Raw genomic sequence first — 27375 nt, forward strand, 5'->3', positions numbered from 1 at the left:
TGCGTTTGCAGTGATCTTACGTCATCGCAAACGCACACGGAAAATGCATGGATAATACAACTCGACTGAGCATAGCTGTAATTTGTCTGTTTTTTTGGTGCTATTATGCACAACATAGTGAGAGACATCACCTCTTCAGTGTCCCACAACGTTCCCCTGCCACTCATGGTTGTCGTGTGTGAGGAAACAATGATATCCACAGTGATACGCATGCGCGGGATACTATACTTCCTGAACAAGCGCGCACCCGAGTCCGTGTTGTTTGCACATTAACGCGAACCGCGCCACGGTTCGGGAGCAACCGAGCTCAGACCACCTCCTCCAGGTAGTCTCGGGTTCGGTACTCTAGTGCGCACCCGGGTCCGATGACAGCGTTCACATTAGCGATTTTTCATGCGAACCGTGCCCCGGTCCGCACTAAACTGCCAGTGTGAAAGCGCCCTAAGACTGATGTTTCACTGGAGAATGGGAAGTGCCAATTTTCTCACACACTGTACAGTTGTTTCCCCTACAGGGATAGGATAGGACACATGGACCAGTGAGGAGCCCAGGAAGAACTGGAAGCAACAGGCTTTCGGGGGCCAACCCTGTGGTGAAGATTCCCTTATAGGCCCTTCCCAACCATAGTCCATCCTCACCTCACTGTTCCTTTTAGGTGTCTCAAATCAATTAAGAAACAGGGAAAGAATGAAACGACCACAGTAGACCCTGAAAACGATAGAACCATAGTGTTTAAACTGCTACAACCTTAGTGTTTTGAAGAAATATTGCTCTCTGTTTTTCTGTTTTCTGTCTTACAGTGTGCAGATACAACTTGATGGTTTTTTCGAGATCCATATGCAACGACCGTCTCATCTGCGGATGAAGCCCCAACCTCAAGAAGACAACCAGACCCACTGCTGAACAAACTATCACAAAAGAAAATGAAAAATACACAACGCAGAGAAATTCACGGACCCTAAATTGCATGTTTTGTTTCTGTGTCAGCATGCAATTACAGATGAACAACACAGAGCAAGTTATATGTGCCTGTAACTTACACCAGTTACAAGAATGAACTTTATGTGCCTAAATTTGTATTTTTGTGAGAGTTTTTAAGAACTCTCAAAGAGGGGACTGAAGGGTTAAAATTTAAGAATCTATTTCAAATATGCTTCCTTACATAACATCACGGTAAAGAATATTGTATTTAGTTTTTAAGGGTAAGATAATGATTCTGCTCAGCAAAGTTGCCTTTCCTGTTTTCTCCTCATTGTCTTTAATGGCTCTTTGAGTCCCAGTATCACTCAGACTGATGGGATTAGCACACGAATGATTCACTGAGAATCTCACCTTTTGTTCTGCAAATGGCTTTCGGACCCAAATGGCTCTTGGAGCCTTATGCGGATTGAATTAGGATTGGCCAGACCCTCACAGTCTAGGGTGTTACCTTAACCTGTATACTCATTTACATGCTTTGTTTGAATTTGTCTCCACCTTCAAAAGTCCCTCCTCCTAAAATGCCTATAAAGACACCATGTAAATGTATATACTTTAGATTATGTTGGACGAAACCGCAGCCGCGCTCAAATAAAGAAACTCTTCTGTTTGAACGTGATCCCAACTGTCTCCTGGTCTCTGCTTCGATAAAAGAAAACTTTACAACACCTTAAACATGTGGTAAACTGCTGCACGGTCTGTCCCATTTTCTGCTTTACCTGATAAAACGTCTGTCTTGCAAACGTCGTGTTTACCTGAGGCACAAAGTATGCGTTCAGTGTTGTTACTGCCTGTCTGTTGGCCCTCCTGTGTCAGCGAGTGTGGAGAAAATATCCTGCACATCTGTCCCAGCGTGATGTAAGAGCAAGGCTCTCCGTCTTTGCTTTGTAGCGTCGGGTGCATCATCAGTCAGGATCAAACCCTTTCCATCGGCAAAAAGTTCAAATGCATTTAACCATCTTGTCCACCGCGGACCCAACGTGGCTGGATCGCTGTAGCAGTCGAACTTGGGGAACAGTACCGTCCATCTTTAACGCGCGCCGTCTATCTCCACTAAACTTTGTAGTTAACTGAGATAAAATACTCGGCGTGACGCATGTCTAACTCACTTTCAGATTTAACTGACGAGTGAGTCTTTGTTGCAACATCCTCGTCGCCAATGTTGTAACCTTTCTAGTTATTTTGGATCGAACCACACAGACACCAGATTTAACTTCATCCATCCTTTATCTCAACTTTGTACGTAATGACGTTGATGATGTCACATCAATACACAACACATTCAAGCTATTTTAAGGTATTAAAAAAAAAAAAGTTCCCTTTCGATAACTGTTCACTCACATTGCATCGATATTTGATGAGAATCGCAATCCAATAGCTTCATGTTATTAGCGCGGGACTGTTCAAGCCCAAAAGACTCTACAAGTAACAATCCTTCAGACTGTTCAGATGACAAACTCCTTCTGATTTATATAAATTTTTTTATTTATAATTTTTTTCAACAATCCTCCTGGAGTATTGGCCAAAAACCATTACAACAGTTCCCCTTTTTGCATTAAATCAGTCTGCTGATCTCACAGAAGTGTAGACTTCCACTTTTAGGAGCCAGCCACTTCCACTGTCCAAGCCTTTCACACTCTCTTTTCCTCTCTGGTGGAATGAGCTACAAACTTCTATCCAAACTGTTGAGACCATCACATCTTTCAAGAAGCAGCTTAAGAAACCTCTTCTGCACTTAAGCAACCACAACATTAAACCAAGGCACTCATGCACTTAAACTTTTCTTCACTGCATTTCTTTTTTCTTCCTAATCTAGTTGTCAGATTAACCTGGAATTGTATAATATATATATATATATATATATATATATATATATATATATATATATATATATATATATATATATTGTTGGCTCCTTGACGAATTCCTCTCTTGTAAGTCACTTTCAATAAAAGCATCTGCTAAATGCATAAATATCAATGTAACGGTGTATAAAACTTTTCCAATTAACATAAGTATTATGTTTTCTTTTCTTTTTATGATTAAATCAAGTCCCATTTACCAACATTCTAGGATTATTGTAAAATGTCTATTATACTGTATGTATGTACAAAATTCACAAGTTATCTTAGTTAACACAAACCAAACCAATCTTTGCAATGGATCCGTTCCCTTTCAAGGGAACTCCCGTTGCGTCGAAACTGACGCTATGGGGAACGCTTTGCGTGATGACGTCTTGAAGCACATGTCAAATCAGTCCAATGGTGTGGCGGAACGTCAGAGGCGGGTGACGTCACGTACCAGGAAGCTATAAAAGCCGGCCCGAAACAGAAAACGAAAGCTTTCTGAGTCTTCAGTTGCGCTCTGAGTTGAATCTGTCCTTGTTATTTGGTGTTGTCTGTCTATATCATATATATATATATTCAGTATGGCGAGCAAGCAGCAGTTTAGAGTGTGTGTCCATCCCTGCCCGCGTTATTTAACGGGAGGTGATACTCACACTCTTTGTGTTGTTTGTTTGGGTGAGGAGCATGCCCAGTCAGCACTCGAGGGTGGTGACTGTGTGCATTGCGAGGCACTTCCATTGCGTACGCTCCGATCCCGCTTGGCTCGGTTCAATCCCGACCACGTTCCCCAGGGCTTGGGTCCCGCCGCTGCCGAGGCACGGCGTCGATCTCAGACCTGGGGTTCACAAATGGATTTATCAGTGGATGTTGAGACGGGCTCTGCCTTATCTCAACATCCTTCTGATAGATCCAGTGCCTCTCATCAGGGTGTGGAAGCACGTGCTGCGGTTTCTTCCCCCCCCAATGGAGGCACCAATACTGCAATTGTCCAGCTCTGAGGAGTTGGACGTTGTTAGTATTGAAGCTGAGTCTGAGGATTCGCCACCTCAGTCTCACGCTTTTGAGGAATTGCTCGATGTTGTCACGAGAGCAGTTCACAGATTATCTATTGAGTGGCCAGAGGATAGGCAGGACGTTCGTTCGAAAAGTAAGCTCGACGAACGCTTCCTGGCATCTCGTACACAGCCTCAGCGAAGAAGCCTTCCGTTTTTCCCCGATCTCCACACCGAGGTGTCGAGATCGTGGGGAAAACCGGTTTCATACAGAGTGTATACACCACAAACATCCCACTATTCTTCCATTCAGAAATATAAAGAATATGGTTATGGGGAGATGCCGAAGGTGGAGGAGACGCTTGCGAGCTATCTCTCTCCAGCAACGGCATCTTCCCTGAAGGCTCCTTCACTTCCCTCTAAGCCAGTAAAATTCACTTCATCTCTGGTTCATAAATCGTATGCAGCCGCTGGTCAAGCGGCAGCGTGTCTGCATACGATGTCTATTATGCAAGCCTATCAGGCAGAATTATTGGGGGATTTAGAGGAGGGCGGGGGAATTGACAGATCTGTCTCTCAGGGCCACCAAGGAGACCGCTAAATCAATCGGGCGGTCTATGGCAGCCCTGGTGGCCACTGAGAGGCATCTGTGGCTCAATTTGAGCGCTATAAAAGAGAAAGAAAAGCACGTTCTCTTAGATGCTCCGGTTTCCACTGTTGGATTATTTGGTGATGCAGTAAACAGTGCGGTAGCTAAATCTCAGGAAGCTGCTAAACAGGCAGCTGCATTGCAAAAACTTCTCCCCCGCCGTTCTTTCATTGAGGCTGCTGAGCGGGAGCAGCCTCACTCCTCTAAAAAGAGCGCTGAACATCGTGCCACTCAAAAACAGAGTGTGTCCTCTCGTGCTCCCCCACAAAAATCTCGGGGACACGGAGGGCGCTCTCAAACCCAGCAGTCTTCGAGGGGTAAAACGGATCTGCGGACCGTTATTACCGCCAAGAAGGCTGCTGGGAAAAGGTCCTGACGTCCGAGGGCTCAGGACAAATGAGGGTAGTTCCCCCCGAAGCAGAGCGGTTAACACCTCTTTTTACGGTGCCCGTCTCTCTTCTGTGCCCTCAGGGGACCGTTCTGCCAACCCTGCCACCTCTGGTGTTACAGGGCGCAGCGGTCTCCGGCGAGCACATATCTCAAGGTCCACCCGGAAACGTAGTGGCCTCGGGATGCCCGCCCCCTCCGAGGAGGGTGCTAGATCAGTCTGTTCGGTCGTTCCCTGCCGGTGCGCCGTTACAGGGCGTCGAACCGACTACTCAACAGCAACAAAATCCAGAAACCAGTCTCGAGAGGCTGGTACCTCTAGTAGAATCTTTGACAGCGTGGAAGCTACTGTCAAATGTTTCTCGTTGGGTCCTGCAGACCGTGGAAAAAGGGTATCAGATACAATTCAAGAAACGCCCACCTCGGTTTATGGGGGTCCTGCCCACAGTGGTGGGCCCCGAGCAGGTTCTGGTTATGGAACAGGAAGTAAACACTCTGTTAGAGAAAGGGGCCATAGAATATGTACCTCCCTCCAACAGGGAAACCGGGTTTTACAGCCGCTACTTCATAGTTCCAAAAAAGGACGGGGGATTGCGTCCCATTTTAGATCTTCGAGTTCTGAACCAGTCAGTCATGCAGCTCAAGTTCAAAATGTTAACTTTGAGACAAATCGTGCCACAGATCAGGTCCGAGGACTGGTTTGTCACGATAGATCTCAAGGACGCATATTTCCATATTTCCATCCGTCCGTGTCATTGGAAGTTCCTGAGGTTTGCTTTCGGGGGCAAAGCATACCAATATCGAGCTCTTCCATTCGGCCTGGCTTTATCACCCCGCACTTTCACCAAATGCGTGGATGCAGCTCTGGCGCCTCTGCGCCTCCAGGGTATTCGCATCATGAACTACATCGACGATTGGTTGATTTTAGCTCAGTCGCATCAGTTGGCGGTTCAACATCGAGATGTTGTTCTCGCCCACATGAAAGAGCTGGGGTTACGGCTGAACGCCAAGAAGAGTGTGCTTTCTCCACTTCAGAGGACCACTTTTTTAGGCGTGGTTTGGGATTCTGTGTTGATGCAGGCGCGCCTGTCACCGCCACGGATAGATTCCATCCTTGCAGCTGTGAAAAGTGTAAAGCTAGGCCAGCTACTCACTGTCAAACAGTTCCAGAGACTGTTGGGTCTCATGGCAGCAGCTTCCAACGTGATACCTTTTGGACTACTGCACATGAGGCCCCTGCAGTGGTGGCTCAGGACCAGAGGGTTTTCCCCGAGGGGCAACCCATTTCGCACGATCAAGGTCACGCGGCGATGCCTACGTGCCTTGGTTATGTGGAAGAAACCCTGGTTCCTGTCCCAGGGCCCAGTGCTGGGAGCTCCTTGTCGTCGCAAACTGCTAACGACGGATGCTTCCCTCACGGGCTGGGGAGCATCGCCTAGAGATGTTAGCTGTCTTCCGGGCTCTGAGGAGCTTTATCACAGATCTCAGGGGACACCATGTGTTAGTACATACGGACAACACGTCGGTAGTCGCCTATATCAACCACCAAGGGGGTTTGCGCTCGCGCCCATTGTCCAATTTGGCACGCCATATCCTCTTGTGGTCCCAGGGGAAGTTGCTGTCTCTCAGGGCAGCCTACATCCCCGGGGTACAGAATATAGGAGCAGACACTCTGTCGAGACAGGGGCCGAGGCCCGGGGAATGGAGGCTCCACCCCGAGGTGGTGGAGCTGATATGGAGGGAGTTTGGCCAAGCACAAGTGGATCTGTTTGCGTCTCGAGAGACGTCTCACTGTCCACTTTGGTTCTCCCTCACGCATCCAGCTCCTCTGGGACTGGATGCTATGGTACAGACGTGGCCGAGGCTACGTCTGTACGCCTTTCCCCCAGTGGCTCTGCTCCCGGGAGTTCTGGAAAGAGTTCGCAGGGACCGGGTCCATCTACTTCTTATAGCCCCGCGCTGACCGGGCAGAGTATGGTTTCCCGATCTTGTGTCCCTCCTCGACGGGCATCCTCTGGAGCTTCCTGTCAGGAGGGACCTTTTGTCCCAGGCAGGGGGCTCAATATTTCACCCCCGCCCAGAACTGTGGAACCTGTGGGCTTGGCCTCTGAGGGGGCCCAGCTCATAGAGTCAGGTCTCTCAACTGAGGTTGTTGAGACCATTCTACAGTCCAGAGCTCCCTCCACGAGGAAACTTTATGCCCTGAAGTGGAGAGTATTCACTTCGTGGTGTAGTGACCGTCGGTTGGATCCAGTCAACTGCCCAATTGGTACAGTTCTGGAGTTCCTGCAGGACCGGTTCACTGCAGGTCTGACCCCGTCCACTTTAAAGGTTTATGTGGCGGCCATAGGTGCTTACCACATTCCTTTGGGTGGAATTTCTGTGGGGAAAGACCCTCTGGTATCTCGTTTCCTTCGTGGCACTTGGAGGCTGAGGCCTGCAGTTCGCTCTAGGGTGCCACCATGGGATTTGTCCGTTGCGCTGCAAGGCCTTTCCCTGGCCCCCTTTGAGCCCATTGAGGAGGTTCCTGAGAAGTTTCTAACTCTGAAAGCTCTGTTTCTTCTCACCATCTCTTCTCTTAAAAGAATAGGGGATCTCCAGGCATTGTCGGTTGCTCCGTCATGCTTGGAGTTTGCTCCGGGTATGGTCAAAGCTTTTCTTCACCCTAAACCGGGCTATATCCCCAAGGTCCCCACTAATGTGGCTAGACCTATTGTTCTGCAGGCCTTCTGTCCTCCTCCCTTTCAGAATGCGGACCAGGAGGCTAATAATTTGCTTTGCCCAGTTCGGGCGTTAGACGCTTATGTCCACAGAGCTGCCCTGTGGCGTAAAAGTGATCAATTATTTGTGTGCTTTGGGTCTCCTAACAAGGGAGGTCTGGTGTCTAAGCAAAGGATGAGCAAGTGGGTGGTTGAGGCTATCTCACTTGCTTATGAGGCGGCTGGACAGCCTTCTCCTTTGGCTGTCCGGTCGCACTCTACTAGGAGTATGGCGGCCTCTAAGGCCCTTAAATCAGGAGTTTTGTTACAGGACGTCTGTGATGCGGCAGGCTGGTCCTCACCGCACACCTTCGTCAGGTTCTACTCTCTGGATTTAGACTCTGCTCCAGGGTCTCATGTTTTGTCTTCTTAGTGCTGCTCACTTGATACACACAGGACAGACATTTGTAGCTATGGAGGCGTTGGTATAGACGTTCCCCATAGCGTCAGTTTCGACGCAACGGGAGTTCCCTTGAAAGGGAACGCCTCGGTTACGACTGTAACCTCGGTTCCCTGAAGAGGGAACGAGCGTTGCGTCGCCTTGCCATATCTCCTTCATGCCTGTCAGCGCGACTTCAGACTTTACGAAGCTTTCGTTTTCTGTTTCGGGCCGGCTTTTATAGCTTCCTGGTACGTGACGTCACCCGCCTCTGACGTTCCGCCACACCATTGGACTGATTTGACATGTGCTTCAAGACGTCATCACGCAAAGCGTTCCCCATAGCGTCAGTTTCGACGCAACGCTCGTTCCCTCTTCAGGAAACCGAGGTTACAGTCGTAACCGAGGCGTTTTCAAACAGTGTCCCAGGGATTATGAGACGCATGTTTTAGACATCTTAAAACTCAGGTCATAAAACAAAGCTATATCTTTAAGCACATGCAATTACTATTGTACTGTTTATTAATGTATCTATTTAGCACTCATAGGGCATCCTTTCCTCGTTTTTATCTCAAATCAAATCAAATCAAATCAAATCAAAGTTTATTGATAAAGCATCTTAAAAAACAAAGTGTGTACCAAAGTGCTGTACAATTTCAAACGGATTAGATAAAACACAGTAAGATACAAGGAAAAAAATAATTCAACATAAAAATGAAATAATAATAATAATACTAATACTAATATAATCATCAAATCAAAGCCTAACAGTCCTTACAAAGTAGCAAAGGCCTCATCAAACAAATATGTCTTATAAATGACAGGACTCCCTGATGATGTTTATCAATAATTAATTAATTCATTCCATTTATAATGTAATATAAATGTAATTAATTAATTAATTAATATAATTACCTTATTACTCATTAATCATTTATTCAAAAATAATATTTTTTTACATTATTTTACATGTATTATATCTGTCATCTAAATATTGCTGTAATCATTGTTATCTAAAGGATAATACAGCCAGATGGTTTATAATATCGTTTTTTAATGGCTTTTCTACTGTTTTACAATTGGTTTTCAAACATTTAAAAATATATTCTGTTGACGTATAGACAAGACAGAGGTAATACTTATCGGTTCAAAAAACCGCCCACAAAACCTCGCACAATACAACTTTAACATCATAGGATGTCCTGTTACTTTATCCTCTACAGTAAAAGACCTGGGTGTTATACTCGATTGCAACCTGTCTTTTGAAAATCATATTTCATATGTTACAAAAACGGCCTTTTTCCACCTTAGAAACATTGCTAAACTACGTAATATGCTATCAGTTTCTGATGCAGAAAAGTTAGTTCATGCATTCATGACCTCGAGACTGGATTACTGTAATGCTTTATTAGCTGGTTGTCCTGCATCCTCAATAAACAAGCTACAGTTAGTCCAAAATGCCGTCGCTAGAGTTCTTACGAGATCAAGAAAATATGATCATATAACACCGATTTTATCATCACTGCATTGGTTACCTATAAAGTTCCGTATTAATTACAAGGTATTGCTACTGACTTACAAAGCCCTAAACGGCTTAGCTCCAGTCTATTTAACGGATCTTCTATCACCCTATAATCCATCGCGCTCTTTAATATCACTAAATTCAAGGCTTTTGGTCATACCTAGGATATCCAGAACCACCAAAGGAGGGAGAGCATTTTCACATTTGGCTCCAAAAGTCTTCCTGATACTGTTCGTTGCTCAGACTCGCTCTCCCAGTTTAAAACTAGATTAAAGTCGCATCTCTTCAGCCAGGCATTCATATAATCCTACAGTTCAAACTACAATCCGGCCTCTAGCTCATAAATGCCAGAGGAGAACTGGCCCCCGACTGAGCCTGGGTTCTCCCAAGGTTTTAATTACTTCTCCATTAGGTCACCTGATGGAGTTTTAGGACACCATTACGTCACTTGATGGAGTTTTTCGGTTCCTTGCCACTGTTGCCTTTGGCTTGCTCAGTTGGGGATATTTTGGGGATATTTAATTTAATTTTATCAATCAATAAATTCCACTTGAAACAAACCTTGTTGTATTATTTTAATTTAATACTGTGAAGCTGCTTTGATACAATCTGTATTGTGAAAATACAAATAAACTTGACTTGACTTGACTATCAACTGGTGAATCTTCAGGTTTGTTAATAACCTTCTCCTTTGGATTAAACTCTGGAGGCTCATTAACATCTTCTACATTCACAGTGACTGTGGCAGTGGAAGTGGCCAAAGAACCGACAAATGGATCATCGTTCTCAACAATCACAGTCAGAATGAATTGCTTGTTCTTCTCAAAGTCCAGGGGCTGAATGGAAAAGAAAGTGTCTTTTACTAAAGGAACATGATCATGAATTCCCTGTGGAAACACATGAGCAACACACAGTACCTTTACAGTGGTGATGATGCCCTCTAGCTGGCTGGGTCCAGTACTGACATTGAAAAACCCACTCTTGTCACCACCAATAATCTTATATTTGGTTGACCAGGCAGGAGATCCAGGTTCATCTCCATCAGTAACTGTAAGTCTGGCCACTTCAGCTCCTACTTTATTCTCTTGGACAGATACAGTGTGCTAAAACAAAGAGATGTATGGTGTAAATAAGTACAAATAAAGTTGTAACACATATTATAATATTCTGAATGTCTGTCAGTCACAGTAATAACAGCTGTGCCAGTGGTTACATAACCTTCTCCAGCCCCGTCAGTAGCCGTAATTAACACAGTATATCTGGACCATTTCTGAAAAGAAAGATGTTTTCTGGTGAGTTTGTTTACATTAAATCATTCTTCACCAATGTGAGATCCATTCATAATTTCTCACCTCTCTCTCCAAGCCTAAAGCATTCACACGAATTCCTCCAGTAACAGGGTTGACTATAAACAGGTTTGGTTTTGGCAATTCTGGATCTTGCTTGACGATTGAGTAACTGATAACACCATTGTCAGTAAGCTCTATATCATCTGCATCAGTGGCTGTGACTGTCATAAACTCATGACCTTCAGTGAGAGAAGAAGAAAGACTGATTTGGTGAAACTGAAGAGGCATTTGGGGAAAAAACTGCTAAACATTTCATTGAGAAACTGCATCATACACCTACCTATATCAGCAGCTTCAGGAACATTTCCACTGAATGGATTTTGTGTAAAAACAGGCTTATTATAATTTTGGTCCATCACATTTACAATAATTTCCATTGGCGCTTCTACAATATTCACATCAACTCCAGTAGAATGAGCTACAAGCTAAAGACAGGAGAAGAGATACAGGCATGTTAAGAGACAAATATCTGAGGTTGTTTGAAAACACAAATAAATTAAGAGTGATATATTTTAGTCCATTGTCTGTTAGTTATGAGTTAATATAAAATTGCAGTTGAAGAAAACTGACTTTATTTTTAGTAGATATACACATAACAAAAACCTTTTAGAACAAAAAGTTGATTTTAAAAGTTAGAGAATATAAAAAATCAACTTACTCTGTATGAAGCTTTTCTTTCTCTGTCGAGTGGCCGAGTCACAAACAGATTCCCTGATAATCTTTCTATAAAAAAAGTCTCCTTAGGCTCCAGATCCGCTCCTTCACCTGTGATCCTGTATTCAGTGGCGGAGCCAGAGGGGGGTCCGGGGTGGCACTGGACACCCCTGACATGCGATTGGCCACCCCGGGTGCCACCCCAAAATGTTATTTGCTACTATTTGCTGATGCTGATTTAAAAAATAAATAAAATTACGTTCGCCGGCAGCGCGTCGCGCGCGCAGTTTTCAAACGGACGAGCAGAGGACGAGAGATGGTTGCAAGATACCGAACTTCACCGAATAAGAAAACATCATATTTGAAGTAAGTTTTCAAGGTTTAGCATCAGGGTGGTTTGCTCCGAATACATTAGGCCTAATACACGCATACAGTAGGCTACCTTGCCGTGTTACAAGTACGTTACAGTATACAAATGTTCTAATGTGAGGATAGGAGATCAAAACGCAGTCAAAGAAGAGCAGAAACAAGCGATATCATAATGCGATCACTATAATAGGACTATGAAGCTTTATGGGTGTAGGGTGTTGATGGACTCGATCTACTGTGTTTTTATCGTCATTAAATCTGATCTAGATGTAGTCTTTGATAAAAATGCGATTTTCTCAGCTTTTTGCTCTTGTTGCTTTTTATGAAACTTGCCAACATTCAAGTGTTGATAAAAAAGACGCACGAAGCTAGAATAAAACAGATTTTTTTTTGTTGTTTAAAAGCACAGGGTCTGTTCTTTCTTTTGGTATGTTCAGATATTCATACAACAAAATATTTTGGGGTGCCATGAAATTGTGAAAATGACCAAAAACACCTTTTATATATATATATATATATATATATATATATATATATATATATATATATATATATATATAAAAGGTGTTTTTGGTCATTTTCACAATTTCATGGCACCCCAAAATATTTTGTTGTATGAATATCTGAACCCTGTTCAAAAATGACACATATATATATATATATATATATATATATACTGGCGAGAAAGAGTTAAGATAAAAATGTTGGTAATTGGATGATGATTAGAATATGAATATGATTGGAATTTGGAATCATATTTTAAATGTGTCATTTTTGAACAGGGTCAATTAAACATGAAAAGAAATGGAGAGATAGGCTATCAGAGATCTTTTTAAATAAGCACAAACATAGTCCAGTCATTTTTATGAAAAAAGGTTGAACAAATTGCAACAGAAGCAAACTCAAATAATTTTGAATCCTCAATATGTCCTGAGTAAGGAAAAAAAGTCCAGAAGAATCCCATTTGGGGAAAGTTCCGAAAACTGTTTCTGGGGATTCACTTTTTATTTTACCTACCTTTTGTCTTCTGCATTCTCCTTACCATTGTCTCCTGTTCTTCCCTCAGACTCGTCCCCCAGAAACAGTCCCACGGACCCAGCCCCAAACCCCATCTCTTAAAAATGAATAAAGGCTGGTTTCTAAAGTACTTCTTCCTGCCTCTATGTATTAATGCTCATGGGTAGCCTAAACGGGTTCCATTCAGACCTTAACATTTAGTATTTTGCTGTTATGTCTCAACAAGATTCAACAAGACATTTTCACCTGACTATACTCAATGTTTAGATCTGCTGTGGTATTTATGCAAATTAGCACATTAGATTATGCACCGTTTGTCCATGTTAACAAACAATTAAAAAAAACTTGTAATACATTTTTTGTTCGTCTTGATGTAAGTAATCAACTCAGTAATTTTCATGGTGATATCTAAAGGTTAAACATTTTACCCTATTTATGTGAGAGAAAGAATGAATAGGCTATATTTGGGTCTTTTTCGAAACTTTCCCCTAATGGGATTCTTCGGGACTTTTTTTTCCTTACTTAGGACAAAATCAGTTGAGTTTGCTTCTGTTGCAATTTGTTCAAGGTTGACCCCCATTTTGGCTTAAAAAGACTGGACTAACAGGCAGATCAGGTGCAAACAGACCCCAGCCCTTGCATCACCACTGGCTAGTCAGAGTCAGTGTGGTCAGACTTCAGAACAGCAACAGGTCAGAGCATCTACCAGACACAGGCAGTCAATCACATACCCAATTCAGGAATTTAAGTTGAGATGATTTTGCCAGATTAAAAGGATAGTTCACCCAAAAATGAACACAAAAAAATAATTATAAATTAAATAATTATAATTAGAAAGAATAATTATAAATTATTATAAAGAAAGAATTATGTTGTATTAAATCTTCCTAGGATAAGATTTTATATTGATGGGCAATATAATTGTTTAAATTTTTCAAGTAGGCCAACATGTCTGCTTGATGCCTGCTATATCTAATTTAAATATATATTTTTTTTTTGTAAATGTGAGGTTTTTTTGTAAATAAACGCAGCAGTTCATAACAGACACATGCTACGGTATCTTATCTCCTTGGTGCTTCAGCTTTGTTTTCTGCAAATATTTTGGATGTTCAACAACACTTATAGACACAAACAGAGTGACCCAATTCCTTCCATAAGCTTTTCCACTGTCTGGGTACAAACCATCTTGCTGGGCCCCCGTACCAAATACCATAGTGATACCAATGGGTGGGGTATTGCATTTTTATCATAAAAACACTTAAAATGTAAACAAAATAAGCCACACTCTGATTAATGAATTTTTGTTTTATTGTCAAAAGTACAAGTTAATTGATGATTATTTAAAATAAATGCAGACTATAGAATCACAGGGTACACTAACCGCCAAACTAGACATTCAGTCTTTGAATTACGTTTTTAAAATAAGTCATTTTCAATCATTAAGATGTGCATTAAACTGAGAACAATCCTGTACTTAATGTAAGAGCGTGCGCGAGCTAATTTGCATAACAATGCGGTAAAATCGGCGCTAACGATCTGTGTTGTCGCGGGTGTTAGATTTTGACAATGGAGGGAAATATACAGTGTTTTCATGTAAACTTCTGACTCTGGGGAGAACTGCAGCAGAAGAGGAGACAAGCTGCGCAGCTGCCTGGAGTGGCAGTGTGTTGAGCTCCCAGCTCCGCCTCCGTCTGCTTCTCACTCCGTTATTTACCCAGAAACATTGTTTGCTCGCTATGTAGGGTGTGATACTATAATGTATTGGTATATTATTCAAATAGAGTACGAACATAAATGTAGGCTATTCTACCTGGAGTAGATATTTATGTTAAAACAATGTCAATGCTCGATGATGCATTTGGAGCTCACCTTTCTTTTCAAAAAACTGAGTGAGCAACTGCTTGCCCTCATTTGCCTTTCTCTATTTAATCTTCTTTTCTTTTCGTTTTTGAGGCCCTGATTTTCCTTTCTTAAGGAAAGACATGACTCTTCCCCTGTCTTCCTAGTTCCTATCACGGCTCACTCCAGCTCCTGTCTCATCAACTGATTCCATAGACAGTATATAAAATGGACACAGCGACCCCATTGGATTCAGAATCAGAATCAGAATCAGAATCAGAAAGAGCTTTATTGCCAAGTATGCTTGCGCATACGAGGAATTTGTCTTGGTGACAGTAGCTTCCAGTACACATACAATATAAAGTGACAAGACAAGTGACAAGTAACATAGGTATAAATAAAAAATAAAAAAAATAGAAAAAATAAAAATAAAATAAAAATAAAAGATTATAAATTATAAATATATATAAAGTTATAAGGTGCTATAATGAAATGTCTGAGGGAAGTATTGCACATGTTTGTTCCACAGTAGGGGAACATTTAAGTGTTCATGAGGTAGATGGCCTGGGGAAAGAAACTTTTCCTGTGTCTGGTTGTTTTTGTGCTCGGTGCTCTGTAGTGTCGACCAGACGGTAACAGTTCAAACAGAAAGTGTGCTGGGTGTGACGGGTCCAGAGTGATTTTGCGAGCCCTTTTACTCACTCTGGATGAGTGCAGTACTTTGAGAGTGGGAAGGGTAGTGCCAGTGATTCGCTCAGCAGTCCGAACTATCCGCTGTAGTCTACGGAGGTCGGTTTTGGTAGCAGAGCCGAACCAGACGGTGATGGAAGTGCAGAGGATGGACTGGATGACAGCTGAGTAGAACTGTACGAGCAGCTCCTGTGGCAGGTTGAATTTCCTCAGCTGACGCAGGAAGTACAGTCTCTGTTGGGCTTTCTTCACAATAGAGTCTATGTGAGTGTCCCACTTCAGATCCTGAGAGATGGTGGTGCCCAGGAACCTGAATGACTCTACTGCAGTCACAGTGCTGTCCATGATGGTGAGTGAAGGGAGTGCAGGGGGGTTTCTCCTGAAGTCCACGATCATCTCCACTGTTTTGAGCGTGTTCAGCTCCAGGTTGTTATAACTGCACCAAAGAGCCAGCTGCTCCACCTCCTGTCTGTACGCAGACTCGTCACCGTTCCGGATGAGTCCGATAACAGTAGTGTCGTCCGCAAACTTCAGGAGCTTGACAGAGGTGTCTTTAGAGGTGCAGTCATTTGTGTACAGGGAGAAGAGCAGTGGTGAGAGAACACATCCCTGTGGAGCACCGGTGCTGATGGTGCGGCTGTCGGACGTGATTTTGCCCATTCTGACTAGCTGTTGTCTGTCTGTCAGAAAGCTGGTGATCCATTGACAGATGGAGCTAGGGACAGAGAGCTGGGTCAGTTTGGTCTGGAGCAGTGATGGGACGATGGTGTTGAAGGCAGAACTAAAGTCCACGAACAGAATCCTTGCATAGGTCCCTGGTTTGTCCAGATGTTGTAGGGTGTAATGCAGTCCCATATTGACCACATCATCCACAGACCGGTTTGCTCTGTAGGCAAACTGCAGGGGGTCCAGCAAGGGTCCAGTGATGTCCTTCAGATATGCTAACACCAGTCTTTCGAATGACTTCATGGCCACAGATGTTAAGGCAACAGGTCTGTAGTCATTGAGTCCTGTGATCTTTGGTTTCTTCGGGATTGGGATGATGGTGGAGCGTTTAAAGCAGAAAGGGACTTTGCACTGCTCCAGTGATCTGTTGAAGATCAGTGAGAAGATAGAGGCCAGCTGGTCAGCGCAGGTTTTCAGACAGGCTTTCAGACAGGATTCAACGGAGACAAGTGAAGTCAAATAGAAGCACTAACTTCCTGATGGTCGAGCGTACTGCGCAGACTCACACTGAGCTTGACGACGTAGATGTGATGTGAGCAACCCGTCTATCTACTAGTAGCTGTGCCAAGAGAAATCTGAATCATTCCCTTCCGAATCTTGCAGAGACGGAGAGTGTGAGTAGGAGGTGTCCATGAGCTAGGAGCAGGAGAAAAGTATTCTGATTAATTACTTTGTCATTTTGCCTCCACGTCCCCCCGATTGCCCGCGAGCTTCTCCTCCTGTCCATACGGTAATCTCTCTACTGTGCGACAGCGAGTCGCGTGGTTATGACACAATCGTTAGCCTATTTTTACAAAAACTGCTTCTACGGGGCCATAACGTAAGATACAAGGTAATGGAGCCTTTTATACATTTTCGTGTTTCTTTAGAAATAAATAATGGACAAATGGAGTCTTTAAACGCCTCAGATGTAAAGTTATTCGCTGTCAAAGTGACGCCAAAATGAATGGGAGTCAATGGGATGCTAACAGCAGGTGATGGTCCGCTAGCCAATGGCGGCGCCCGGGGAAACTTCAAAATAATATGAAACCCTGCCCCCCTGACTGATTCACCGCAGGTCCACAGCAGAAGCACCTGACCTGCGGGTCGTACCATTTACATTGATTCGAGAGGGGTGCTGGGGCCCTGCACAGCATGAAAATGACTTTTTTTTTATACCAAACCAGTGCCTTACTACAAGTTTAGTTTTGCACAGGAACTTTTTTATTTGTATATAAATGCTATACAAATGTTAGTGCATGTATATGTATGTATAGAAAACTGACTTCTAAGGGCCCTCCCCCTGCCTCGGGCCCTGGGTACTCGGTACCCTTTACCCCCCCAGTCCGACGCCCCTGTGTGTGTGTGTACTGTGTACCCTCAAAAGTGGCAGTGGCCACCCCCTGGCCACCCCATGTATAAAACTCTAGTTCCGCCACTGCCTGTATTGCATCGTAGCTTCCTTATCAAAGTCTGACTTTATCTATAAAAAAAATAAAAAATAAAATAAAAAAAGATACAATGAAAGAATATGTTGATAAGAAACAATAACAAAATATGAAGATAACAGACAAAACTCTCTTGTCCATCTAATTTTGAACTTTTCCTTCATGACTTTCTCTCACCTGGACCAGTTTCTGTGGGAAAGGACCTTTGCCATCCTCAAGTATAGAGAATGGAGGAATAACCCAACCTCTCTTTGCTCTCTTCAGACCCGAAGACGAATTTGGAAACATCAGAACCAGATCATCAGAGGGAGATTCCATCTGAAAAAGTTAGAGTAAAAGAAACTGAGCAACAAAACATGTTTGTTAATGTTGAAGATTTTATTATTTAGAAAATAAGTAATTTAACTGTTTTTTGTACACTATTATTTCCTTTCTGTCTGTGTATGTCTTTGGGTGACTTTGGAACCTGAGAGCTGTGTGGTTACAGCAGAGAATTCTATTTCAGTAATGTCACATGGTACAAAACTATTTCTCAAAATACCTATAGAATGTATTACCATATTTGGGAGAAGGATGTAGGTATATACGTTTGCTGGACAATCATACAGGAGGGTCTTTCTGCAGGGTCTTTCTGTAGAGGGGCACTCGGCTTTGTTTGTTAATAAAGTCTAATATTTCTGGTATCAAAGATCTCTGAAGTCATTCCCTGAAAATAATTAAACCACAACAAATGGCGACCCCGGCAGGACGTGGCTCAGGAGCTGAAGAAGCCACGAAGGGATCGCTGGTGACTTACACAGACAACAGTGGCCGCTGTACTTTGAGGTGAGCAGTTTTGCTTTTGAATAAGGTATGTGTTAGTCACCAGTGGCCCGGATGTGGTAAGAAAAAGCTTCTCCAAATTTAAAGAACTTAAAAACTGAGATGTTTGATACCAGAAATAATTGCATGCATTGTCTTTGTAAATGTCAAGTAGTTGGTAATAGCGTGGGGGAGCTCCCGATAGTGTTTGCCAGTACTTGTTTAATCCTGAGTGGATTCTATAACTACTGGGGATGCTGATTTAGCGCTAAGAGTTTTGACGTACGTACGTACGTAAAGTTCTGTGTTTGTTCATCAAGAGGGCCTTGAAGGATGATGAGCAAAAAGCATGCACACAGAGGGTTTGAATTTATTGATAAGGATATCAATTGGACTGTGGGTTCTTGTAAGTGGGCCTTGATGGATACAAGAATAGCATGAACACAGAAGAAGTTAGGTCTTATTTCACTCTGTTGTGTTGAGGAAGTGAATCACAGAGGTTTATGGAATAGGATAGTTATGTCTTACTTGTCAAGTGGGCCTTGATGGATGACAAGCGTACTGATATAAGGATATCAGTTATTGATGTTTTATACCTGTAAGTGGGCATTGATTGATACAGGTGTAGTTTAGCTTATATAGATGGTTGATCTGCAGACATTTTAATGTATTGTTCAGATCTGACAGAGTAGAGAAAGAAGAGTGTGTGAAATCATGTTGGTGTGCCTGTAGGATCCTGTGTGACTGTGGTTGAAAATAAGTGACCTCTGACCCTGGTTGCTTGAAGGGACAGAGAACGTGTGAATGACCAGTGAATGAAGGGGACTGAAATGGTGTGTATTAGAAAAAAAAAGAAAGAAAAGTAAGGGAAAACAATTGTTTCAAGATATTAACTATATAGAATGTTGTTGTATAAAACAAGTTAACATAATAAGATTTATGTTTAATCAATAAATGTAATGATATATTAATAGATGAATATAAATAAGATTGCACGTGCTTAATATATTATATATTATATCTGAAGACGTCTAAAATTTGTATCTCATTATCCCTGAAGACAGAGTGGAAAAAGTATTCCATTGCAGATTAATAAGTTTGTGTTCAGAGAAAAATAACTGGTGCAGTGCTGAAGGTTAACAAGATTGAGTGACCAAGTTTCAAAAGTCATGAATACTTCAGAAGTTGATGAGAGTAAATAATAAGAGGAATTCCTTGATGTTTGTTGAGAAACATACTAGATTATTGTGAACACTGCATGCAAATATAGAAGAAAGATTGAAGTCTAATTTTATGATAGGGAACATTATTCAATTGTATTATTCTTAGATCATCAGAGTTATTGATGATATAGAAAAACAGAACTAGCTTGCTTTTTCCTGCAATGAAGAACTGCTTTACTAATAGAATTGGGGAAATGCTATTGTCAACCAGTGAGATTTTTTATATAAAAAGGAATAGTGAAAAGATGCAGGTTAAAAAGTGGAATGTGATAAAGAACTAATAGCTTATATGTGAAAGTTCAATTTGATTCATGCAGATCTCTGAGTGTTCAAATTGCAGATGGCTTCAGTGTCCTGTGGAAGCAACAAGAGGGCAAAGGGCAAAGACGCAAATGCAGAGAGAAGAAGAGAGAGTGGGTGAGGGGTTCTCAGCTCCCCTCCTGAAGTTGACCAATCAAAAAGACTCAGAAAGACTGAATTAATGTGGGAAAAGGTGAAACTTTCACTTGAGATTTTTCCTGAGGACAAAGAGAAATACTGAGATGCAAAACTGGCAGGATCGATAAAAAGCCCAAACTAAGAAGAGGCAGAGAAACAACAGAGCCTATTCTCCACTCTGCAATGGCCTTTGAGTGACGGCTGGCAAAACATGCAGAGCGACAGCCAAGCTAAAAACAGAAGAACTGACCCTTACGACACGACAGGTGTGACAAAACTTATGAACACTCTAGAGACTGCTTCAAATTTGGTTAATTATTATATTAACGTTATTCATTCTGATTATTCACTGGTCTCATAGCAATTCTTTATATTCTCTGCTAAACTAACCCTCTCTGCTTTTTCAGTAGGTACAAGTCCAGCTCTATAAGAAAAAGAAAATACAGAGAAGTGGGTGCTCAACTCACCAAATAGTTAAAACTGAGGCTGGATTTGGTATAGTGAGGGCTATTATATTAGACATATAGGGCAAAGAAAAAGATAGACACAAAATGTCAAAGAATTATTATTTTTGTTTGCAAAACCATGATACTGGTCACTCCATCTTGTTTTAATAATTTTCTAAAGATAGATTGGAGAAGAAAAAATTATGAAATCAAAAATGCTGTCGAAACTGGGAGAATGAGATGGAAATGTTATTGGCCATGGATCCAAGATTAGGTAGAGATCTCCAATTTTCTTCTTAAAGCAGCTCATGAGCAAAAATAAAAAGAATATGAAAAAGTAGACCAAACAAATGAAAGAAAAAATGCATTTGAGAAATTACAATTGGCGGTCTTACTCTCAACTGCACCATACTAAGGCCTATTATTCTGAAATATTTAATCTATTAGAGTTTGAAAAAAGAAAAAGAAAAAAGGGTTTATAACAACGGTGGTAAACTAAACGTTAAAATCACTGACACTTCTGAATAGTGTTTGCGTAGCTGTGTGTGATGTTGTCCGTCAGACCTTTGGAATTCCACAGCTAAATTTACAAGTTCCGCATATAGAGCACAACCTGCCGAAGAAGAATGTGTGATGGCCAATGAGTGACTGAGTATGAATGAGTGAGAGATGGTGTACACCAAGGCAAATCAATTATTTTGCCTACAGCTGTATCTAAATTTGATATGTGGGCCCACAGGCATATTCTGCCCAATAAAATAATGACCATGGATGGATTTGGTTAATTTCCTGGTCGAAACTGTAGTGACAATAGAAAATAAAATAAAATAAAACAGTACTGCATTTTGCGCAGCGCCTAACACATCTGATTTCCTTTTCAGAATATCATGAAGGAGCTTACGTTTTGTCAAAAGTATGAAATATTGTTGTGTAACTTTTTTCTTGTTGCAAAGTGGGTTGAGTGTTGATGCCAACACTCTAAGATGCCTGATAACTAGTATGCTGATAGTGGGACTCAAAACAATGAGATAACTGAGCTGAATTGACTAATTGTAAAAAGTAATATAGGGGGTTAAGACCCCCAAAAGGGGACAGAACACCACTCAGCCCACATGATCATTTTACAGGTGACAGCAAGAAGGACAATGGGCCAGATGAGCAGATGATTTAATATGTTGTTGTCACTAACTGAACTAACAGAAATAATGAAGGTTTCATTCACAGATGAGAACAGTTCAATTCCAGGAAGGTTTCTGGAACGATTCAGACAAAAAGAACCAGTGACTGCTTTGTCAACTCAGAAGAGCATTGATCAGCAAACTGACATTTGAGTCCATACCTCTCAACTTAAAATACACCAACAAGCCTCAACCCTGCACAACAGGAAGTGAGGGATCAAGAGGGCTCGTGCTAGTAACAGCCTCCCTCGCCGTCGAAGGAAAGCCCATTGCAACGGCTCGTAAAGAGTCACCCTGGTGAAACTGAATGAACAGAATGATAAAAAGACGACAAACGACCAGAAACGCAAGAATGAAAAGTTGCAAAATTCTAAAGAAGAGAGAATCAACAGAGATGAGTACAAGTTCAAAGTCAACATCAACCAAACTTTATTTAAAGGTAATGTTAAAGCCCTTGAATATACTAGTAGCAACTTAATAATAACCCCACCAGAAGGAAAAATATTGAATTAAAGAATATATCAAAAACAACGTAGAAAAGAAATTATAAATGATTTAAAAAGAAACAAAATAATGAATAAGCGACTAATTATAAGTAATTGTCATAGCATAGTGAGAATTAAGACAAGTCATGAAGGAAAATACAACTAGAACTAAATGACATTTAAAAAAAAAAGATCATAAATGGTAGGCCTACTCGAATGTAATTTGTCAATACAGGAGTATAAGTAATTAATTTAAAGCTACAGTTGAAAATTAAAGAAAAGATTAACACTGGCTATTAACAAATATCTGATTTCAATTTAAGTTATAAGATTATGATTTGATTCAATATGCTATTGACTAATTAAATGTATTTTAAATGGTGCTAATAGAACGACCACCTCAGTTGTAAGTTGTTCGAATTCAATAACAAACAGGCATTATGAACAATTTATATGGTACCAGAGGAGGGTAAGAATGACAGGTTATTGCACAAAAACATACTTTTGAATATTCTCAATCCAGATGCGCATGGTTTTGACCAGTGCGCAAGGGGGGAGTAAGGAGGGATTAAGAATAAGGAAAGAATTAAAAGGCTAAATTAAGAATTAAAGGAAAATATTAAGAATAAGGAAAGAATTAAAAGGCTAAATTAAGAATTAAAGGAAAATTAAATAAAAGGCATTTCTGGCAATTTCTGACTGTACACATATGAAATTTGTGCCAAAAATTAAGGTAAAAAAGGAACAGTGACACAAATAGGCCATATATCAGTACCAGAAGGACTAATAAAACACCTGGTAATGGATTATATGAGCAAGATAGAGAAAGGTAAAGGCAATGAAATCAGCAGAGGAGGGTCAGGAGAAGTAATTAAATATTCCCAAAGGTATTCCTTAGATTTTAAATTCTATCAGAAATAAGTTTAGATAATGGGACAGCAGTCATTCCAGAGAAATTGAAGATTAAAATTATTTGTGTGCAGAAACTTAAATTACAGAAAGGAAGTTTTAAGTTATAATGCTTTATGTTTGAAATGATTAAGATTAAAATTAGATATACAGAAAAAGAAATGTACGTACAATGAATATGTAAGATAGTATAAAAAGTTATTTTTGAGAGTTATTTTTTCTAATTGTCTAATGAGTTTATTGAATGACTTGTATGAAGTAAATGTAACATTGCTCTTAAAGCTTTCTTAGTTTGAGTGATTACATGTGACATAATTAAGTTTATTCATGATAGTTCATTTAGAAATTAGTAGAAAGGAAGAAAAGGTATTCAGTTAAAGTATGCTTGAACTGAGGAGCTATAATGAGAAGAAGCTGCAACACGTGAGATTAAACATTTTATTTATTGTTTAAATTTGGTAATAAAGTAGACAGAATTTGAAATGTAAAACGTTATAACGAAGCATATTGCGATTGAATGGATAGAAGGTGCACTACAATGTTATGTTTGTTTAATCAACTATAAATGACTGACTAAAAGATTGATTCTTCAAATTTAAGAATTGATATTCCTTCATAAAAATAAGAAGCGAATAAAAATGAGAGGAAGTAATTTTTCCCCAGACCTATTTTAAATCAAAATTCATATGGATTATGCAAAATGAAAAAGCAAACTAAACCAATGATTCTACTATAATCAGCAGAGATTTATTATAATGATTTGCCTTTATTATAATGAAAACAGTCAGAGTCAACAGAGTCAAACAGAGTCAAAAAGTTAAGGAAAACTTGATTTAAAGAATTAGGAATGTTTTTTGGAGTTGTAATATTGAAAGGGGGTTATTATTCTGTTGTGTACTTTCCATATTAAGAAGATAATGGAGAGGGCAACTAAATCATATATTATTGAGGATGAAGAAGATAATGAATAAGCCAGATCCTGGGTGTCTGGGTCGAAGAGGATATCTACATTGCAAGAAGAACTTTTAATTGCATAAGGGATTTTTATGTTTGACATATTATACATAACTGTGACAATAAGACAATGCTGAACCAAAATACACGCTCACGCTTATAACAATGTTTGATGTTTGATTAGGGAGGATTCGAGTCTTTTACTTTCTCCATTGAAAGAAAGAAAAACAACTGAAAGAAAGAAAAATGTATGGAGAAAGATGTTTGGCTCGATTGCTCCTCCAGGAGTGTGGTGGCATAATTTCAGTCATTGAAAATAAGAATGAGTGATTTAATTTAGTCACTAAGGTAGTATAACGGAGGGGACTGGATTTTGAAACTACACTCTGGAAAGCGATAGTGAATGTGGGGCTTAAATAAGCCCCAGAGGAGGGAATGTTGAAGATTTTATTATTTAGAAAATAAGTAATTTAACTGTTTTTTGTACACTATTATTTCCTTTCTGTCTGTGTATGTCTTTGGGTGACTTTGGAACCTGAGAGCTGTGTGGTTACAGCAGAGAATTCTATTTCAGTAATGTCACATGGTACAAAACTATTTCTCAAAATACCTATAGAATGTATTACCATATTTGGGAGAAGGATGTAGGTATATACGTTTGCTGGACAATCATACAGGAGGGTCTTTCTGCAGGGTCTTTCTGGAGAGGGGCACTCGGCTTTGTTTGTTAATAAAGTCTAATATTTCTGGTATCAAAGATCTCTGAAGTCATTCCCTGAAAATAATTAAACCACAACATTAACAGTTAAATAATGGATAATGTTTACTACAGCTACTGACTGTATTCAAATCAGTCTGTAACAGTATTAATATATGAGGAGGGTAAAATAGTTGGGTCCCTTTTCAATAAACCAATTTAGGGTGATTCGAGACCTCTTCACTTCATCTCTGGCGAGTACAATATAAAACAGTGTAAAGTTTATGTAATCTTAGGTTTTAGGCTTTAGCTCTGCATAAATAAAACATTGGAATTTTGTATTTGAGACTGATCAGAGAGAGCTGAGACAAATTACATTCATCAGCAGGGATTGGAAACATCATCAATTTAACACAGGCCTCCAATAATTAGTCCTAAACATGTACAGAAATTGAATTGTCCATTTACAGAACCATAAACCACACATAACAACTGAAGTGTCCAATAGAGGTCAGGCTTGTACTGACAGCAGTTTCTGGAAGGAACTTGTTTGTACCTGTGGAGAGGAGATGTTCATGACCGTGTCCATGTGATGGTCCTCATGATGATGATGGACACGCTCAACTCTGACAGATACTGTGTGCTTCTTGCCACTGGAGTCCCAAGCGTCCACAGAAAACACCTTGTGGCCTTCATGAAGAGTCACTTGTCTCTTCAGTGTTACAGTCCCATCCGTGTCCACATCAAAACCCTTGTCAGAGGACTGGAAGAGCGTTCTTGTTCTTCCATCGCATGCATTAAAAATGACTGTCAGAAAAAGAGATTCAATTGGCTCATTAAAACATCTTGTCACATGTAAACCTGGTTCCCTGAGTTTTAAGGCTACATGCTAATCTCTTCATGTATTATTTACTTATAAATATTAAAACATTGTGTTCAGAGTGGAAGGCAATGGTATTAGTGGAAAGAGCAAGATAAGCAAATATAATAAGACATGGACAGGGGAAGGGAGGAGCAAGGTGTAAGACGAGGGAGGAGAGGTAGAAGGATAGGGAACAGACGGGTTTCATATTAAATCACAGCCACCCTAATTGACCATGTCATAAATGGTCATTTATAATACGGTCTTTCCTTGAGAGAAGCTGGAGAGAGAGCCCATCCCAATAAACACATTGTGCCACAGCTAATGTCCTGGACAACAACTTCTGCAATCTCCTGGAGTTGTGGCACACAACACTAGCCCCGTTTCCATTACTCTTCAAATTGCGCAAATTGAAATTGTGCACTTTCAAAAGAACTGACAGAAAAACACGCATGAGCCAAAGCATCTATCCCCAGAGGCAATGGAAGAGGCAGAGTGGACAAGGGGCGCACTGGGCTGTCTCGCTCAAAGCGATCAGATCCACCTCTGCCAAATGTCTTAGCCCTTACCTTGAGAGAAGATTTTTACATCACGCGGACCCTCCTGCACTCGCACACGTGGAAAGTATAACACAGCTTTATTAGTTATCAGCCTCAGGTCTGTGCACTTTAGAGGGTGCAAATGCTTAATCGAGTGAGGCCCGTGACCCCAGAACTTCTTGGAACACTTAAAGTATTTGTGAGCTAAACATTTTTTTTTTATAGTCCTCAGTTAAACGGTGGTTAAAAAGATTGCATTTCGTAAAGAGAGATTATTTAGCCAAATACTAAAAATATTTTACTATTTTCAGTTGCTTCAGTGTTTTGTATAAAGAGATCAGCTTACCTCTTCCTAGTCTTTTTCCTTGGTGAAGGTCATCTCTGTGTACTTTAAAAACCAGCAACTCCGACTCAAAGCCTGGAGTACATGAAGACTCCTCCGCAAATCCACAGAAAAGGACCTAAATTGAAGCATATTAAATCTCTTTATGTAACACATATACACTTAAAATTGAAGGTACTTCCAGCACAACAGCAGTCCATGTGAGCTAAACTGTGGATCATTTATCATTGCTTTGGCACAAAAATGCATTCAACTACTAGCTCTCAACTTCATTAAACCTCTTAAAAAACACATTTAAAATGTCAAATAAAATCAGATTCTCAAAAAATAAAACAATTCTCTGAACATGAGTACAATCAAACACTAAAGAGATCCAAAGTTTTTGGAAAGTGCCCTGAATAAAATCCTACCTTACAGAGGAAAATAAGAACTCCCAATCGCACAATCTGCATTGTCTCAATTCGAAGCTAAATGTCTTAAAAAGGTCCTTCAGGTAATACTTCCTTGTTGGTCTTTAAGATTGCACAGCTGTTTAATTTCTAGAGTTGCACCAATCCCTGCACATTTATTATCTTTTTAGGGGGGTGGGGGTGGGGGTGGAGTCGCCTAAAGAGTCGCTCTAAATACCTGCCTTTTTCAGTGAATGAAGACTACAGTATATCAGCATTTCACAATTTAGGACAGTATTTTTATGACTTGACTGGATCTAAGGGGGTCTATGATATGGAAAGCTGTATCTGTTAGCATTTTAAATAACCTCAAGGGCAGTTTCTGGACTCACATGTTTTTCAGAAACCTGGTGAAACAAGTGTTTGGGAACACAAGTAACACAATAAGAAAAAGTTTTAAAGTACTTTTTAACAGTGTTGTACTAATGGTAACAAAGTGGGGAAGAAGTAAAACTTTTATACTTTTA

General features: G+C 40.7%; 1 pseudogene across 1 annotated transcript; it reads right to left on the reverse strand.

The window, feature by feature from the left end:
* Nucleotides 1-875: 875 nt before the first annotated feature.
* Nucleotides 876-26926, reverse strand: LOC309492968 (cadherin-1-like; annotated as a pseudogene). Its single transcript, XR_014211749.1, has 12 exons — nt 26870-26926; nt 26463-26577; nt 25272-25522; nt 17762-17902; nt 17579-17619; nt 11521-11635; nt 11143-11287; nt 10866-11041; nt 10431-10783; nt 10153-10349; nt 1234-1291; nt 876-908 (listed from the first exon to the last, which is right to left on the reverse strand). The product of XR_014211749.1 is annotated as a cadherin-1-like (transcript).
* Between the last annotated feature and the right edge of the window lie 449 nt (nt 26927-27375).

Source organism: Leuciscus leuciscus (genome assembly GCF_965113295.1).
Source record: "Leuciscus leuciscus genome assembly, chromosome: 2".
Lineage (NCBI taxonomy): Eukaryota > Metazoa > Chordata > Actinopteri > Cypriniformes > Leuciscidae > Leuciscus > Leuciscus leuciscus.